General features: G+C 46.1%; 3 pseudogenes; 1 reads left to right on the top strand and 2 right to left on the bottom strand.

The window, feature by feature from the left end:
* The first annotated feature begins 2,443 nt into the window (after nt 1–2,443).
* On the top strand, nt 2,444–3,264 carry LOC136318277 (GTPase IMAP family member 2-like; annotated as a pseudogene).
* Nucleotides 3,265–5,816: 2,552 nt separating this feature from the next.
* LOC136318263 (GTPase IMAP family member 7-like) lies at nt 5,817–9,220 on the bottom strand (annotated as a pseudogene).
* Nucleotides 9,221–12,709: 3,489 nt separating this feature from the next.
* Nucleotides 12,710–16,520, bottom strand: LOC136318268 (GTPase IMAP family member 5-like; annotated as a pseudogene).
* Nucleotides 16,521–17,381: the final 861 nt, after the last annotated feature.

Genomic DNA, 17,381 nt, shown 5'->3' with positions numbered 1-17,381 from the left:
ATGACTTTACATACTTCATACTGGGGGAATCAGACAGAGTTTGTCCTTTTGGGGACTGCCTTTTCTGTGCTTAGTATCATGTCCTTGGGGTTCATCCATGAGAGGAAACCTATAATCGGGTTGCAGAGGCCGGCCACTCCATGACCTTGAGCTCACACTTTCACACCGAGCTTGGTCATTGAAGAGTAAGAGATAGCCCTGAGCCTTCTGAGACCCTGAGGAAGGAGGAGCAGGCTTTGAGGGGCTGACCTGTCCCCAGGGGCCACCTTCTCTCTGGGCTGGTCTTGTTAGGAAGCTGAAGGAATGCTGTCACTGCTGGGCCTCTTGTTGGGACAGTAGCTAACCTCTCCCATCCCTCACCCCACTTACCTCCCTTAGTAAGGAGCACCCATCCAGGGAGACTCCCACCCTCCGGCATTAGGTCCACTCACATCAATTCGATTCATGAAAAGTTCAAACTGACCAAAGCCTTCAACCGGTCATGGTCTCACCCCAGCTGTGTCACTCCCAGAAGTACAGTCCACTCAAGGGCTGTCATGGGCCGAGTGTGATATTATGTCCCCAAAATTGAAAAGATAGTCAACTGAGTTAAGAAAAGGTTCATTCCAAAAATAAAATATTAAGCATGGGGTAGCAGTCGAAATAAAACTAAAGCTTCAAATAACTCCTCAGTGATATAGCGAATTGACTCTCTGCTGAGCTGACTATTTTGCTAAATGCTCTTCCAGCCCTCGGGCTTTGGGAGAAGTGTTTTTCCATGGGAAAGCTGCCTCTGATTTTTGCTGAGCCCTGACCTAAAGAAAGATGGGCATTACCTGCCCACTAGTGGCTTTTCTGGCTAATGACAAGGGCAGGGAGTGGACAGAACTCACTCAGCAGGTGAAACACCCCTCCTTCCCGCCCCCTCCTAGACTCCCAGGTGGGCACAGGATGGAGAGGGGCTAGATTTTTAGCAATGGAATAAAGCAGCAAGGGGATGGCTACGAGGCGCCGGAAGTCTATTGACTCAGGAGCTCAAAGTCTCACAAGATAAATCCCCCACTCAAGGAGTTTGGTCACATGATGAGAAAATAGACTAGACCCTGGAGGGCTTGCTCACTGGTTAGAGCCTCGGTGTGGCATGTGATGTCCTACATTTGATCTGGGTCAGGAGACAAAGGAGAAGTGACCATCTGTTTCTCTCCCCTGCCCTCTCCCCAATCCCTCTCTTCCTCTTACACAGCCAGTGGCTCAACGGATTCCAGCGCAGTCCCTGAGTGCTGAGGATAACTCAGTGGTCCTAGCATCAACCTCTGGTGCTAAAAATAGCAGGGATGATTCCAGCATTGGCCCCAGATGTGGGTTTTCCGGGTGTATTCCAGTCGGGGAACATGCAGGAGTATCCTAGTTGGGGTGCAAGTGGAAGTCTGTCTCACTCTCTCCCCTCCTCTCACCTGAAAAAATGTAATTACGTGTTGTTTTACGACAAAGACAAAAAAATATGTGTTTACCACACTTTGGGCAGATGACAGTAATTTGTCTGGATTAGATACAAATATACTTTAATTTTGTTAGACAAGTATACTTCTTATCATGGAAACCTTCCAACACATGACAACTGTGGAGGGAAGAGGGTATAATGGACTCCATTCTCCTCCCACCCAAGTTCAAGGTGTCCATGCCTAGTCGGTGTGTTTCCGTCTAGCCCCACCCTCTGTGTCCAAATACCATGGACCATGCTCGAGCAAATCCCAGAGATCAGAAAAGGTAAATGTTCTTTCCTTGCATAAGCACAGTAACCCAAGGACAAGTAAGAATTAATAATTCTGTATTAGCAAACATCCACTAAGTGTCTGAACTCCCCCACCATGTCTGCACTTGGAGAATCTGCTTACAGACTGAACCCCTGGCTCTCCCCCGGGAGCCCCACACCCTCCCTGGCCCTGAGGGCAGCGCAGCCAAGCACCCCAGCTTCCAGCTCAGGCCTTCTACCTCGTAGAATGTTTTAGGTTTTCTAGTAAGCAATCATTACTGGATTTTTGGCTACTTCTCTTTGGAGAGTTACTCTATTTTTTCTCTTTCTTGCTTTTCAAATCCAGGGGGGGGAAAATCACATGTCAAATTTCTTTGCCTCTGATTTTCTTTTTTTCCTTGTAATTGCCATCAAACTTTGTTCCATCTCTAAGGGGATACTTTACTTATAGAAGTCTGCTTTTTCTGACTCACTTCCATCAGGAGTTCCGAAAATGGTTCTATTTATTCCACCCACAAACATTTACTAGCCATCTGCAAGGTCCTTTAATATATACATTCTATAAAGGCAGCAGGCAAGCCGCAAGGTGTGGGAGAACTGCCCTTAGACACTGGACATCAGTTCTCCAAGTGCGCACTAGAGGGCGTCACTCCACCACTGCCATTGGTTACAAAAGGTCTTGAGTGACTCAATACGCGGCCTATTTACGTCATGATTGACATGATAGACATGTTTTCTGGGCCCGGCCACTCTGATGCCCTGCACACAGAGGTGCACAGGTGCTACCTGCTCTCGGCCCCGGGAACCCACGTGCTACTCCTGGTGATGCAGCTGGGCTGATTCACCAGCCAGGACCAGCAGGTCACACAGAGGGTGAGGGAGCTCTTTGGAAGGATACCCTGGGACACACAATTGTCCTCTTCACCCACAAGGAAGACCTTGCTGGAGGCTCCCTGATGGAGTACATCCACAACTCAGACAACAAAGCCCTACGCACGCTGGTGGCAGCGTGTGGGGGACGAGCTTGTGCCTTTAACAACCGGGTGAGAGGGAGTGAGCAGGCTGACCAAGTGGAGGAGCTAATGGGTGTGATTGAGGGTCTGATGATGGAGAAGAGAGGTGCCCACTACACCAATGGGCTGTACCGCCTAGTGACAGGACCAGCGTGTGGGCCCGAACAGTCAGAGGAAAGAGTGTAGGATTTCAGAGGGGCTCTTATACAGCACATGGAAACTCAGAGACGTCACACAACTGGGGCCAAAGAGAATTGCTTAAAAAGAGTCCTAGACAAAATATTAGTGTGGATTCTATTTTATATTCAGTTGTTTGTCAAATTGTTAATTCTCTTATTTTGTGTATTGCTCAGAGTATGCTGTTTTTCTTACTGCTCACTCTGTTGCTTGTGCAGTTTGCTCTGTAGCTCACCACTAATTGTGCTCAGAAAGTTAATGGTAATTCCTGGATGGAACATTGTTCCGAATGCAAGAGTCCTGAAGGACAGTGATGGACCAGTAACTATCACTGTGATATAGAGGGTGAGTCACCGGACCTCCTCTATATACTGTGGCGCCTGACATCAGTAAACGCTTTGGATGCTGTGAAGTGTTTAAAACATTAATACCACTTCATTTACTAATGAACAAATTATTATAAAAGTTACTGTTTGTTTTGAAATAAAATACGAAAAATGTTTGAAAGCTGTATACATAAAATATCTCCCATTTGCAAATATCTAAAGTAAGTTTATGTTCTTGGAAACTGATTTTGTTCTTTAAAATGCTATGATATCCACTAAATTAAAAAAAAGATAAAATTTCTACTGAATGTAGTAACAATAATGAGTAACCTGTATAGAGCCTGAGATCACATTTTTAATACTGTTCTTTCAACAATGAAAACAATTATGCCCACTAACGACATATATCAAACTCACATGCCTGGTGACGGTCATTGGCGGACCCATAGAAACACTGGGTACATAATTAGTATCAAAGAAAGTGGATATTATTAACATTTATCTATGAGAATTATAGCAACAGAGATGGCCACTTAATTAGGGACTTGGGACAAAGTCAAGTGCAGGGGCCTCCTACAAGCTGTGGACACAAGACATGGAAGTGACAAGAGACACTGCTGGTAACAGTGAGGAAATTGTGCCCTATCCCCAAGGGGGTGGATGAGAACCGGAATCCAGATGGAGAATTGGGTAGAGAAGGTGTGATTTCTGGCTTAGTGTTGCAGGTGACTTTACAGGGAGAGAGGAGGGAAAACAAACACCAGACCTTGCATTTGTGCCCAGAAGGAATCTCCTGGTTGGACTTCCCATTGGCAGAAGCCAATCAGAAGTCAGACAGCCAGAGATCCCACTGATGTTGTCTGATCCGACAAGGGCCTCAAGGTCTAGACCGTTCTTACTAAATGCTAGTCTTGCTAAATGTTAAAATATAACATAGTATTTTGCAGACCAGATATAAAAAAGATTGAGGTTGACAAGAACTCATCCTGGGTAAGTATGGCCAACTGAGAAACAAAGACATCAACATGTAATTGACCAAATAGTGTATATAAGCAAGTGCTAAGCCTCCCTTCTGAGAGACAAACTTGGATATGAATCCTGTCTCTTTACCTTGATGCAAATAAATAAAACTCACTTGTGACAACCATGTATCCATCTTGAATAAAACAACCTAAGTGGCAAAACCCTTGAGTTTGTTAACAATGAGATCACATACATCACCCCCTGGGACACAGAGCTAAGGTGAAGAAGGGTAAGGGTGGATCTGCAGAGGCAAATGAAAAATATTTGGCACAGAAGAGAGTTTTAAGTTACACTCAGGGCCATTTTAAGTTAGGATGGTGCCTTAAGAAAAAAGAGAGAGAAAAACAGTAAGAGAGTTTAGCGACTTCCAGGCCTCCATGGACCGCACAGCATCTTGCTGGAGAAGCCGGCTGCTTCCCTAACACAGCGCTCAGAGACGTAGACTGAAACCATGTGCATCAGCAGTGGTGCTAACGCTAGGTGTGTGCAGGAGTTCTTATCTGAATCTTCCTAACTCGGGTCTGTAAATTCAGTGATATATTTATTGTCAGAGTATGCCAATATTGTCACTTCTTAAGTTTGCTGGCATTGTGGGGATGGGTGGGAGGAATGAGTGGGGAAGATGCTTCAGGTTAGCTATCACTGTGTAACAAACAACTCCAAAGCTTCATGGTGAAAACAACAAGTATTATTTTCACAGGAATCTGGGGGCAGCCTGGGACATGGTGGGGGGTTCCTCTTTGCTCTCTGTGGCTCCATCTGCAGCGCTCAGTTGGCAGCGGGAGAACCCACGTCCATGTTGCCTCTTATGCACGGCGGCCATGTAGGCTCTGCTGGCTGATGTAAGAGCAGCGGGGGGAGTGGGCCAGAGACTCCAAGTCCTCTTCATGGGGCCGCTCCACGGGCCACGTGGGCTTCCTCACAGCATGGTGGCCAAGGTCCAAGGGCAAGCACCCCAAGAGAACAAGGAGGCCTTGTCCCTAATCCCACCTCAGAAACCAGAGCCGCCCACTATTTATGAAAAACAGGCACAAAGCCCATCACATTTAAAGGCAAGGGATACAGACTCCACAGAAAGAGTAAAAAGCTCAGATTACAAGAAGAATAGGTACAATAGAGAATAGTGTTATGACCTGACCTGTGGTGGCGCAGTGAATAAAGCGTCGACCTGGAAATGCTGAGGTCGCAGGTTCGAAATCCTGGCCTTGCCTGGTCAAGGCACATATGGGAGATGATGCTTCCAGCTCCTCCTCCCTTCTCTCTCTGTGTCTCTCCTCTCTCTCTCTCTATCTCTCCCTCTCCTCTCTAAAATGAGAATAGTGTTATGGCCGTCTTCAGAAAATACAACCTACCATATTAACTAATTGTAGTAAATTAAGAAGAAGAAAAAATAAAATTTACCTTATTTCCAAAATACATGCCATATTTTTTAAAGAATAGTGCATAAACCACTTAACTTATTTTTAAATATTATACATTTCTTCAAGCTTCTTTACTTATATTTTTAATGTGTTCATCATATCTCATATTTATGTATTTTATTTTTTACTCCTTTTCTTGCTCTGATATATTTGGCCCTTTTACTAGTTTAATTTCCTTCACTAATTCATCAGCATAGATTATCTCCAAGGCCTCTGCCTGACGTCTCAGCTTCTCCTCTATGTCCTTGTAGACGGCGTCAGAGAAGTGAGCCCCCCGTTCTCCTGCACCATCTTCTCTATCAGCTCCACCAGCTCCTGCACTTGACCTTCCCTCTCAGCCTTGTCTGCACTTGGGCTGTTATTGAGGCTCAGCAGCGGTTCCCACACTCCTGGATGATGTTTCTTAGGTCCACGTCTGCCTCTCCTATGAACTAACTCAAGCTCTGACCCACCAACATATCTTTGCGTGTGAACAACACGATCATGTACTTCATGGCTGCCTCCCCAAAGATGTGCTTGATCAATGCAATTGTTTTGTACTCTTCCTCCGTGAAGTGGCCCAGCTGCACAACCAGGAGGATGGCATGAGGCCCAGGGCGGGAGAGGACGACACACTGGCTAATCTCCTCACAGGTGGTCATCAGTGTCTCCTTAGTGTCGAAGAGCCCTGGGGTGTCCACGACAAGAAGGTTCCTCCCCTTCCAGTTCTGCGTTGCTGTCTGACACTTCTTGGTAACAGCTTGGGCAGCAATTCTAGAATCAAATTGTTTTCTCCCAAGGATGCTGTTTGCTGTCGCACTTTTCCCATTCCCTGTTTTTCCCACCAGGACAATCCTCAGAGTGTTGTCCTGACAGCCAGCCATGTTTCTGTCAAGAGGCTCTGAGGTGTAGGTGCCCACAAGACCTTAATGCAGGGAAGGAGAGGAGGAAAGGGTTAACTCAGGTAAGAGGGCACCATTCCCAAACCTCTTTTCTTCATTCTTTCCTCCCTGAAAATATGTAATAGTCTATGACATTGACCCCAGTGAGAGCAGAGATGACACAGCTCAGTTACTGTGGAAGAAATAATAAAGTAGCGTTTTCCCACAAAGGAGCACAAGGTCTGGGTACTTTCACAGGGAAAGTCATCTAACCTTTAAACATCTGATCATCTCAGTATTAACTAAGCTGATCCTGTTCATATGAAAAAAAAATAGAAACTTACAATTATTTCTATGAATCAAGTATAATATTGATTCCAAAACCTAACATTTCACCAATGAATAAAGCTATAGATATGTCTCATTTAGAAACATTAATACAAAATACTAAATATATTATTTATTGGATATCAGAAAATGCAATGCACCATGATGAAGTGTGACTTCTTTTAGAAATACTCCGATGGTTCAAAATGAGAAAATTGACTGTCACAACACATCCCACGTTAATAGAAGAAGAAGAAAATTAACTAGATGCAGAAAGGACATTTGACAAAATGCAACACTGACTCGTGTTGAAAGCATTTCATAAGATTGAAATCAATGGATACTTTTCTAACATGATTTTATATAACCTAAATTAAAGTTTTCTTGCCATCACTCTTTTTTCCCTGCAGGTGATAAATAGTAGGTTAGAAAGATAAATAGTGGATCATAAAGTTAAAACAACGGCTTAAAAAGGTCATTTGGATGAAGAAAAAAGAATGATCCAGCACCATCATGAAAATGAACAAGGAGGTTGAACTAGCTCAACCAGGAGTCACACATCATAGTTTCTGTAATTACAGCAGAACAATGTTGGCTCAAGAATGGAGAGATCAGAGAAATGAAAGCTGAAAATGCTAAAATAGACCAAGTCAATCATTTTATAATATATGCTTATAGTCACTTCAGTTGCATTATGTTACAGATTCCATAGGGCAGCATCTCACATCCATAAGGATAAAGACGGTTAGTAGAGCGACTGTGGGGTAACCGTGGAACCACGTAGAAAAGATAAGACGGCACCTGTGCCTCACGCCACTCAACTGCCCTGCGGATGAGAAGTCTACATGTAAAACCTAATCCATATAAATAATAAAACAAACATGGTTAATCTCTCTGTAAGCTGGTGTTAGGGAAGATATTTCTAAGATTTGAAATAGAATGAGGAAAAGGACTAGTAAGTGTGGTTACATAAAAATATCACACATAAGACAAATAGACGGTGACAGAGAATGATTTGTCTTTGGGTGATGGGCACACAAGACAATCAACAGTTCAAACACTATAGAGCTGTTCACCTGAAAGCTATGTATTCTTATTGATCGATGTCACCCTGTTAAATTTCATTTAATAAATTAAATTAAAAAACTTAGTTCTTAAGATTGAATAAAAATATTGTCACTTTTTAAATGAGAACATTGATGTATTCTGGAAATGCTGAGACACTTGCCCAAGGTCACAGTGCTAACAGGTACCAGGCAGAGCAGAAATCCAATTACAAGTCTGTCTGACCAGCACGTCCCCTCCTAACCACTGCACACGGTGCCTCTTCCTGGTGTCTTCTCAGGCCCGTGATTCTAAAATCCCATCAAATCAGAGGTAGATGGAGAGAGGGCAGGAAGGAGGTCCACACTCTTGCTGAGTGGAGAACTGGCAGGAAGCCTGTACCCAGGGAGTTCACAGGAGGGTTTCTCATGCACTGTTTCTCCAGAATGGCCTGTCCTCCCCCAGGGCACCCCTCCCCACCTCATACGTCACACTACTGGGGTCATAGCCTCTCTCTGCTAAATCATGGAAAGGATTCCACAAACCACATTCTAGATGTCCTCTGTCATCAGAGATGAGGGTATCCTCTGGAGAGTCCCTGCTCACGCTGGGATCAGGCTTCTTTTTCAGTCAGAGAGGGGTTTAGACTGGGTTGTCTCTGAATTGTCTTTGAGCTGTAAAAACCTGCCTTGGAGACATCAATATTCTATCGAGGAAGAAGAAATGGTAATCAGGCAACCCTGTCAAAACAGCAAATGCATGAGATGCACCAGTCAGCACATGTGTCCTGTTAAGTATGAGACGTGCTTGGCTGGGAGCCCTATTAGTTAGAGCATTGCTCATATATGCCAAGGTTGTGGGTTTGATCCCAGGTCAGGGACATACAAGAATCAACCAATGAGTGCACAAATAAGTGGAACAACAAATGAATGATTTACCCCCTTTATCTATATCTCTTTCTCTCTGTCTCTCTACCCTTCTTTCTAAAATCAATAAAAATTTAATAATAAGTAAATACACATGAGACGTATGACACTGTGCTAATAACGCTCCTTACTCCCGTCCCGGCCTTTCACCATGGCCACCCTGACAGCATCTCCCTGCTGCGCTGCGGGCCAGTCCCTGGTCCCTGGTTCCTTCCCGGACCAGACCCACCCCTGCTCACTCCCTGGACCTCCTGCCCTCACAGCTCTGTCCTCAAGGCCCCTCTCTGCCAGGCTCACCTTCTATTCTACAGGTTGAGGAGCTCTCAGGTTTTCTCCAAAGTAGTCCTCTGAGCTGGTGCTTATGCTGTAACTGTGAGGAAGGGGAAAGTGCTTGAACCTCCAAACCACTGAGCCAGGGAGCTCGGAGTGCGTGGGGCCCGTGGGGAATGTTCGCCTTTAAAGAGACAGAAATATTGCCCATAACCTGCTGGCTGCTTTAGTTTTACCAAATTGAAATCTTTTCCTCTGTGAACCTGCTCTGGTACCTAAATTTCCAAAGCTACAGTTGGTGTTTGGGTTATATGGTGGATACAAGAAGCTCTTATTAATGATGTAATTCTTCTTTTTCTTCTTTTCTTTTTTTAGTAAGAGAAAGAAAGAGGAACAGACACTGATAGAGAGACAGGAAGGGAGAGAGATGAAAAGTATCAACTCATACTTGTAGCACCTTAGTTGAATAGGTGCTTTCTCATAGGCGCCCTGACTGGGGGGAGCTACAGCCAAACCAGTGACCCCTTGCTCAAGCCACCAAATTTGGGCTCAAGCCAGCAACCTCAGGGTTTTGCACCTGGGAAATGACCATAGTCTTGCTCAGAAACTCAGGCACAGTGTCTGGTCGTGTTCCCCGGTGCAGTGGGAGACTGCAGGGGATTCTGGGAGAAGAGAGTCGGGAATGCGACTTGGTGTATCCTCGGGGTGCTGCTAGTGATTATATGATATGGGATTTGAGTGTGGTCTTTCAGGAGGGTCTCAAGTAACATTTTGAGAAATTAACAAGACTCAGGTACAAAGCCAAAGAGGTCTAAACTATTGGTATCCAGGGGGAAAGAGGAAGAGGAGGCTGGAGAAAAGTCTTCCAGTGACCACACAGCTTCTCTGGTTATTTCCATAGGGCTCTTGCAAGCTTGAAAGTCAGCATGACCGACAAGTCAGCAGGCACCTTTCCCTCCCGCCCTTCCTACCGCCTCCCACCACAGGCCAGACAGGCAGCTTCTCTGAGATTTACCCGGGGGTGGATCAACAGGCTCTCGAGATTGTTTCCAGGTGAGAGGCAGGCTGTCGCAGTGTTCACAGTTGACAGGATGTTCTAGTTTTCTTTTGCATCACCATAAAATTATTGAGAGTATTATACATTGTGAACCACTAGATTAAAAGTTTGATCAGTCGGTGCTTAAACTTGAGGGTGGGCACTAAGAGGACCCCATGCGGCTGGAAGCAGTGGACAGTAGGGTGAGTACCCATGGACGGAAGCAGCTAGCTTTGGAAATGATGGTGTTAATAACCATATCATTGGACCAGTTATTGGCATTAAGAACTTATCTCACCCTGAAGGACCCTAGGTAATAGTTTTTTAACTTCCAATAAAGACACAGTTCAGAACCAACTTTGTAATTCATAAGGTTGGGCTCAAAAGGAAACTACCAGACACTTTGATCAAAAATAATGGAGGAGTTCAAGATGATATTACAGAGCATTAAACCAAGTAGGGGCCCCTCCAAGCACAGAGCCCTGTGCAGCCCTGAGACTCACAGCCATGAAGCTCACTGTGACCAGGAATCTCACACCACGCCTCTGTCCTCTCCTCCACCTTTTCTCCGGTCTCCTCATGTTCCATCCCCACAACCACCCAGAGGCTGCCCTTCTGCATTCGTGCACATTTACCAGAACACGGCCTTCCCACCCCACCTCACACCTGTCCTGGTGGACCACAGAGGCCTCGGTGATGAGCGAACGGGGGAAGGGTGTCTCAGAGAGACGTTCTGATCCCTGCCTGACCCCGTTCCTCAGCACCCGCTCCCTGCCCTGGGCTCCCAGGACCTCCAACCCCTCCTCCACACACACCGCATCCGCTCTGCCCTGACTCTTTCTGAACTCAGACCCTTTACAGAAGAATTTAGCGGTTGTCAACAACTTACACAACACTACAAGAAAAATTTTAAATTGTGGTTTTTTGAGAGAGACAGAGGACCTGAAGGGCTCCTGAAGTCTTCAGGGGAGCGGGCAGACCGCCATGCTGGTGTGAGCTCAGTGGGTCCTGAGACCACCCCTGCCCAAGAGCATTCCCAGGCCTCTGGGGTAGAGTGAGCTGACCTTCCCACAGAAGACCAAATGCACATAGAAGAGGGACCAGTTTTACAAACGCTCATAGACACAGCCAGTAGTGTGCTGGTTACCAGCAGGATGGACAGGAGGGGGCCGTACGGTAAAGGGGGTCAAATATATGGAGACTGCAGATGACCTGACTGTGGGTGGTGTGCACATGATGCAATGTACAGATGATGTATCATACAACTGTACAATCAAAACCTATACAGTACTATTAATCAATGTCACCTCAATCAATTTAATTTCAAAAGAGAATAAATAGTACTATGTAAAAATTACAGGAGGGTATTATCCCTTAAAATATAAGACAATACAAGCTTTCATGCATTAAAAGACACAGAACACAGCCCTGGCCAGTTGGCTCAGCAGCAGAGCATTGGTCAAGTGTGTGGAAGTCCTGGGTTCAATCCCCACTCAGGGCACACTAGAGAAGTGAACATCTGCTTCCCCTCTGCTCCCTCTCCCCCTTTACCTACCCTCCCCTCCCCCATTTCTCTCTCTCTCTCTCTCTCTCTCTTTCTCTCTCTCTCTCATCTCCTCCCAAAGTCATGGCTAGAATGGTTTGAGCAATTTGGCTGCAGGTGCTGAGGATGGCTCCATGGCCTTCGCCTTAGGCGCTGAAATAGCTCAGTTGCTGAAAAATGAAGCAGTGGTCTCAGATGGGCTGAGCACCCCCCTGAGGGGGCTTGCCAGATGGATCCTGGTTTGGGCACATGTGGGAGTCTGTCTGCGTGCCTTCCCACCTCTCACTTCATAAATTTTTTTTTAAATTGTAAGCCAACCTCAAATGCAGCCCCAAGATGACAGGAAGGATGAGGCCAGACGCTGCAGAACAAGAAGCACCACCCCAAAATAAATAAAGTATTTTCTCAGCCAACATGCTGAGATGAAGAGAGAGCCTGAAATAATCAAACAACCGAGAGAACAAGCACAGCCGCACACAGCTAGGACACCCAGCTGGGGGAACTCGGGGAGACACAGCCCTTTCCTGCTGCCAGAAGATTCTGAACTGAGTCTTTTCAACAGTCACAGATAACAAATTGGATACCAGAGGCCCTGGCCACTGGCTCAGTGGATAGAGCCAGGGCCAGACACTTGAGTTTTTAAAGTGCCGGATTCCCCCTTCACATGGAGTTGGGACAGTTCCCCTGCTGCTCCTGCTGCCACACAGGGTGGGGGTGGCATTAATCCCCCATTGCTCCCGGGGCCACAGCACCTCCGTGGCCTCCAGAAGGAAGACTTAGAGTGTTTAAAAGACTCATTCCCTCATTTCCCCCCTTTCTGAGTTTTACTCTCTGGGCAGGGAGTGACATCTCTCCCCCTGTTTGAACCATCAATTTAGATCCTGTCTGAGTGGAATTCTTGCTCTGTAACAGCGTGAAAGCTTGTACATAAGAGATCATGTCCCATTTACAGACCTTGGAAAACAATTCTAATCAGTCATTGGCTTATAGCTGTGGCTAATAGTCAGCTAAAACATGGACTATTAGACTTTCTGATGAAACTGAGACTGAGCCACCCATGTCAAACAGAAACAAAGTCCAAAGCAAATATCAAGTTCAAACAATCAGGTACTCTCAAACCAAGTCCTCTGGTCTTAGATTCTTACCTCACACTTACTGATACCATGAAAGACCTCTCCAAGCTTTAAATGGCATAAAGTCTGAGACTGTGTGGTCTGCCCCTTCTCTGCCCCTGCTCCATGCAGCCCGGACCCTTATTTCCCGGTCGCTGCCTCTGCTTTGCCCAAGGTGCCACCCACCCCGCTTCTGTGACCCCTTTTCTCTCCTCCCCTCAAGTCCAGGTCCCCTTCTTCCTCCCTCCCAGGACCCTTCAACCTCCAGAATTGTCCCCCAAACATCATCAACCTCTCTGGGGTGGGGGCAGCCATGTGTGTCTTCCCTTATAGCTTACGATGACTCCAGAGTGCATTTCTGAATAAAGTGAGGAGTTCTTCTACTAGATTTTCATATACCATGTCTTCTCCATCAACAGTGAGTAAACATCACAGTCCGCTCACCCTCCTTCCTGCAAAGCCTACTCTTCCCAAAGATTTCAAGGTGGTGTCTAGTTCATTTATTATTTACATTGATAATTTTTAATAGGACAGAAAATAAGAAACATTTTTTTCCTCTGGGTTTTATTTATCTGGAAGCCCTTGGAGAACATGAATGACATGTCTGACGTAGGAAAATCAATCAGAACTGAGACTAAGTACTAAGCAAATTAGGTCACTTACAAACATAGACAGAGAGGGTGAGTCTGAAAAAAGAAAGCTGATGGGAGAAGTCAGCTGAAAATGCTCAGTGTCCAGCAGTAATGCCCAAGTGAATCAAAACGCATATCACAAGAAGAATCAAAAGGTATATCACAAGAAAAGCAGTTATCCCAATGTGAGAGAGCATCCACTCTTTGACTCCGAGGAACACCCTGTACACCCAGTGATTCATCTTCTTCACGTCTTGCTTTTGCTTTTCAATGCACCTGTGCACCTTGGACAGGTAGTGCGTGTGGTTTTCTCCGCCGCCTTCCCGGAGCAGCTGTGCTGCAAAGAAGAGGTCGTTTGTGTAGAAGCCTCCCTGGTGCTATTGCTCCAGGCTCTCCACCACAGCCATCAGCTCCTCCAGCTGCCTCCTCTGCTCTTCCCTGTGACCTGTTTGTTGAAGCCACAGTACCTCCTGTCACACTCCTGGACCAGGCTCCGCAGGCTGAGGTTGTCCGTGGTGGCTACATACTCACGCAAGGATGCCCCAAGTAAGTCCTCCTTGTGGGTGAAGAGGACCACCACGTGTCTCATGGCTCCTGCCCCAAAGATCTCCTTCACCCTCCTCACAGTCACCGTGTCCTGGGCCGTGAAGCGGTCTAGCTGCATCACCAGTAGCAGCATGTGGGTCCCTGGGGCCAAGAACCGGTAGCAGTCCCCAATGTCCTTGTGTATGTCTTAGTTCGGGGCCTTTGCCTCAAAGATGGAGGGCGTGTCAACCACCAGGATGCTCCTCCTGTTCCACATGCCTGTGGTTGCCTGGCATGTCCTGGTCACAGCCTGCGCCCCCAGCCTGGACTGAAACACAGGTCGGCAAAGTATGTTGGTTCCGGTGGCACTTTTCCGGCAACCAGACTTGCCCACCAGGAGGATCCTCAGCAGGGAGGATGCAGACTGGTTATCTTCTACTCTGATGTCTATAAAAAAAAAAGAGAGAGAGAGAGAGAGAGAGAGAGAGGAAGTGAGAAAGAAAAGAAAGAAAGACATGAAAGAAAGAAGAAAAAAGAAAGAAAGGCATGAAAGAAAGAAGAAAGAAAAAAGAAAGAGAAAGAAAGAAAGAAAGAGAAAGAAAGAAAGAAAGAAAGAAAGAAAGAAAGAAAGAAAGGAAGGAAGGAAGGAAGGAAGAAAGAAAGGAAGAAAGAAAAGAAAGAAAGAAAGAAAGAAAGAAAGAAAGAAAGAAAGAAAGAAAGAAAGAAAGAAAGAAAGAAAGAAAGAAAGAAAAGAAAGAAAGAAGGAAAGAAAGAAAGGGAGGGAGGAAGGAAGGAAGAAAGAAAGGAAGAAAGAAAGAAGAAAGAAAGAAAGAAAGAAAGAAAGAAAGAAAGAAAGAAAGAAAGAGAAAGAAAGAAAGAAAGAAAGAAAGAAAGAAAGAAAGAAAGAAAGAAAGAAAGAAAGAAAGAAAGAAAGAAAGAAAGAAAGAAAGAAAGAAAGATTGGCTCAGTGGTAGAGCGTCGGCCTGGTGTGCAGAGGTGCCGGTTTGATTCCTGGCCAGGGCACACAGAAGAGGCACCCATCTGCCTCTCCAACCCTCCCCCTCTCCTTCCTCTCTGTTTCTCTCTTCCCCTCCCGCAGCGAGGCTTCATTGGAGCAAAGATGGCCCGGGTACTGGGGATGGCTCCTTGGCCTCTGCCCCAGGTGCTAGAGTCGCTCTGGTCTCGGCAGAGTGACGCCCCAGAGGGGCAGAGCATGGCCCCCTGGTGGGAAGAGCGTCGCCCCCTGGTGGGCGTGCTTGGTAAATCCCAGTCGGGCGCATGCGGGAGTCTGTCTGACTGTCTCTCCCTGTTTCCAGCTTCAGAAAAATACAAAAAAAAAAAAAAAAAAAAGAAAAGAAAGAAAGAAATGTTGAGACTAAGATAGTGATTCTTCAGATTTTTTGGTCACAGACCCTCATGGTATCTCATGAGAGCCATGGACCCACCACCCCAGGGGAACAGTCCCATCTAAAGGCATACAAGGGTTTGCTGATAGCTTTAGGAGGTCCATGCGTCGTTGGAAATCCACATAAGAAGCCGACTTTGCACCCACAGCCAAGAGGAATAACTGCCACACTGAGGAGGTGCTCCAAGCCCTTCACCAAGACCAGGGAAGTACAGTTTTCCTCAAAGAAAGGAGGTCCCTGTGTTTTTCCTGGATGGTGCTTAGGCCAGTTTCATGCTAAATAAATGTGACATTGGAAGGCAGAGGCTGAGAAGTCACAAGTGGGAAAAGGTTACCACCTCTTTCTCAGCCACACATTCCCAGGCACATCTGTGCAGAAGGGAGGAAAGGAAGTCTCAGATGTGCCCTCCCACCGAGGACCAGTGGAGGGTCCCTGGGTCTCTGCTCTTTGGGTGGTGAGCTGAGTGCTTGAAACGGACACAGCAGAAAGGTCACAGTTAATGTCAACAGCCAAGTCCGGCAGGTGACCCTGGACAGGCGGCTGAGGAAGAGTGGAATACAAGACCATTAGAAGCACGTGTGTTGGAAAGATCATCTACTTGGCTGATGGAACTACAGGAAGTTAACAAAAGTGGTGTTGGAGAGGGCGCCACTGAGGCAAGAGCTGAGACCTTAAAAGGACAGAGGACGGTGAGACCTGAGGACTTCTGGAGCTCTTATGAGCCCAAGTGGTTCCAAGTTCACTGTAGGCTCCTAAAACTCATCGTTCAATTCCTTCTACTCTGTGTTGCTCTCTCCTTTCCTGAAGAGTGTGGGGTGTTTTGTGGCAAACACGATTACTAACATCTCTCGGAGGAAATTGTTATTTTTCAGCTGAAAGCAGACAAGGCAAGAGAAACTTTATTCTCAGTTCAGTTCACAAGCATCCACCTTCTGACTTGGAGTTTCATTTCCATGTTTCACACACATCCTGTGCACGAGAGCACGGTACTGTGGGGATCGGGTGCGGGTGCAATGCTGGAGAAGAGAAAGAACAAATGAGCTTGTTTTTTCCTTTTCAGTTTAAAATAACTGAGTTTCTGTCACTGTGTTGGAGGTGAGGGACCAGTGCCCCTTGAGACCCTGGAGGCTTTGTTACCTTCAGCCATAGCTCCATATCTGCTCTTTGGATGTGCTTCCATTCTCTTCTACAATAAAAACAAGAAATGAATAAAAAGCAAGTGTCCACTTGGAGTCAGGAAGGCCTGAGGGGCACCTCCAGTTCAGAATAAGAAGAATTCTCCATGGAGGAACCACTTCCATTGCTAAGTTCCTAGTTCACATTGTACTTGCAAATGTCCATATAGAACTTGAAGCAAAGGAGGAGATGTTAACACAATGCCCTGCTAACACAATGCACATTTACCCATTTTCCCCTTAACTGTAAAAGAAAACACAAAATGTGTTAAATCAGTTGATTATGTGCCTCCAACTGGAAAAGGCATCAGATGAAGAAAGCATTGTTTATGGAATGAGGAGTGGAACATTATTTTATTTTATTTTTTGTCATCAAAGTAGACAAACTTGCTAGAAAACGTTCTTCCTCACTTGTCAGACGGTGAAAGAGTCCTGTCCCTACCCCACTGTCCCACGGACGGTACACTGAACTTCCTTCTCAGGCCTGGAAATTTCTAGGACTTCAAACAAGCCAGTCATTTACACCAAGGCAATATTTTCTCTGTCCTAGCGAGTTTGCTGTCAGCCCCTGAGCAGTTTGTGGAGAGACAGAGATGCTAGGATCACAGAGCAAGAACCAACTTGCAGGACAGATTCAATAGATACTCACTTCCTGCTCAGTGCCGAGCCAGTGCTGTCCCAGGCGGCCACTGAGGTCCCTGTCTCCCAGTCATCACCCTTCTGCATCCCAGTAGGTTTAAACAGAAATTGACACAACCATTGGCATCAATTGGCATAAATGCTGCATTCAAATGAGGCCCAATATTGTGTCTCTCGTCTTGGTGTTAGAATAG

This window comes from Saccopteryx bilineata, unplaced genomic scaffold, assembly GCF_036850765.1.
Source record: "Saccopteryx bilineata isolate mSacBil1 unplaced genomic scaffold, mSacBil1_pri_phased_curated manual_scaffold_23, whole genome shotgun sequence".
Taxonomy (NCBI): Eukaryota; Metazoa; Chordata; class Mammalia; order Chiroptera; family Emballonuridae; genus Saccopteryx; species Saccopteryx bilineata.
Note: the sequence above shows the minus strand (reverse complement) of the source record. Positions and strands in the feature narration are given on the sequence as shown.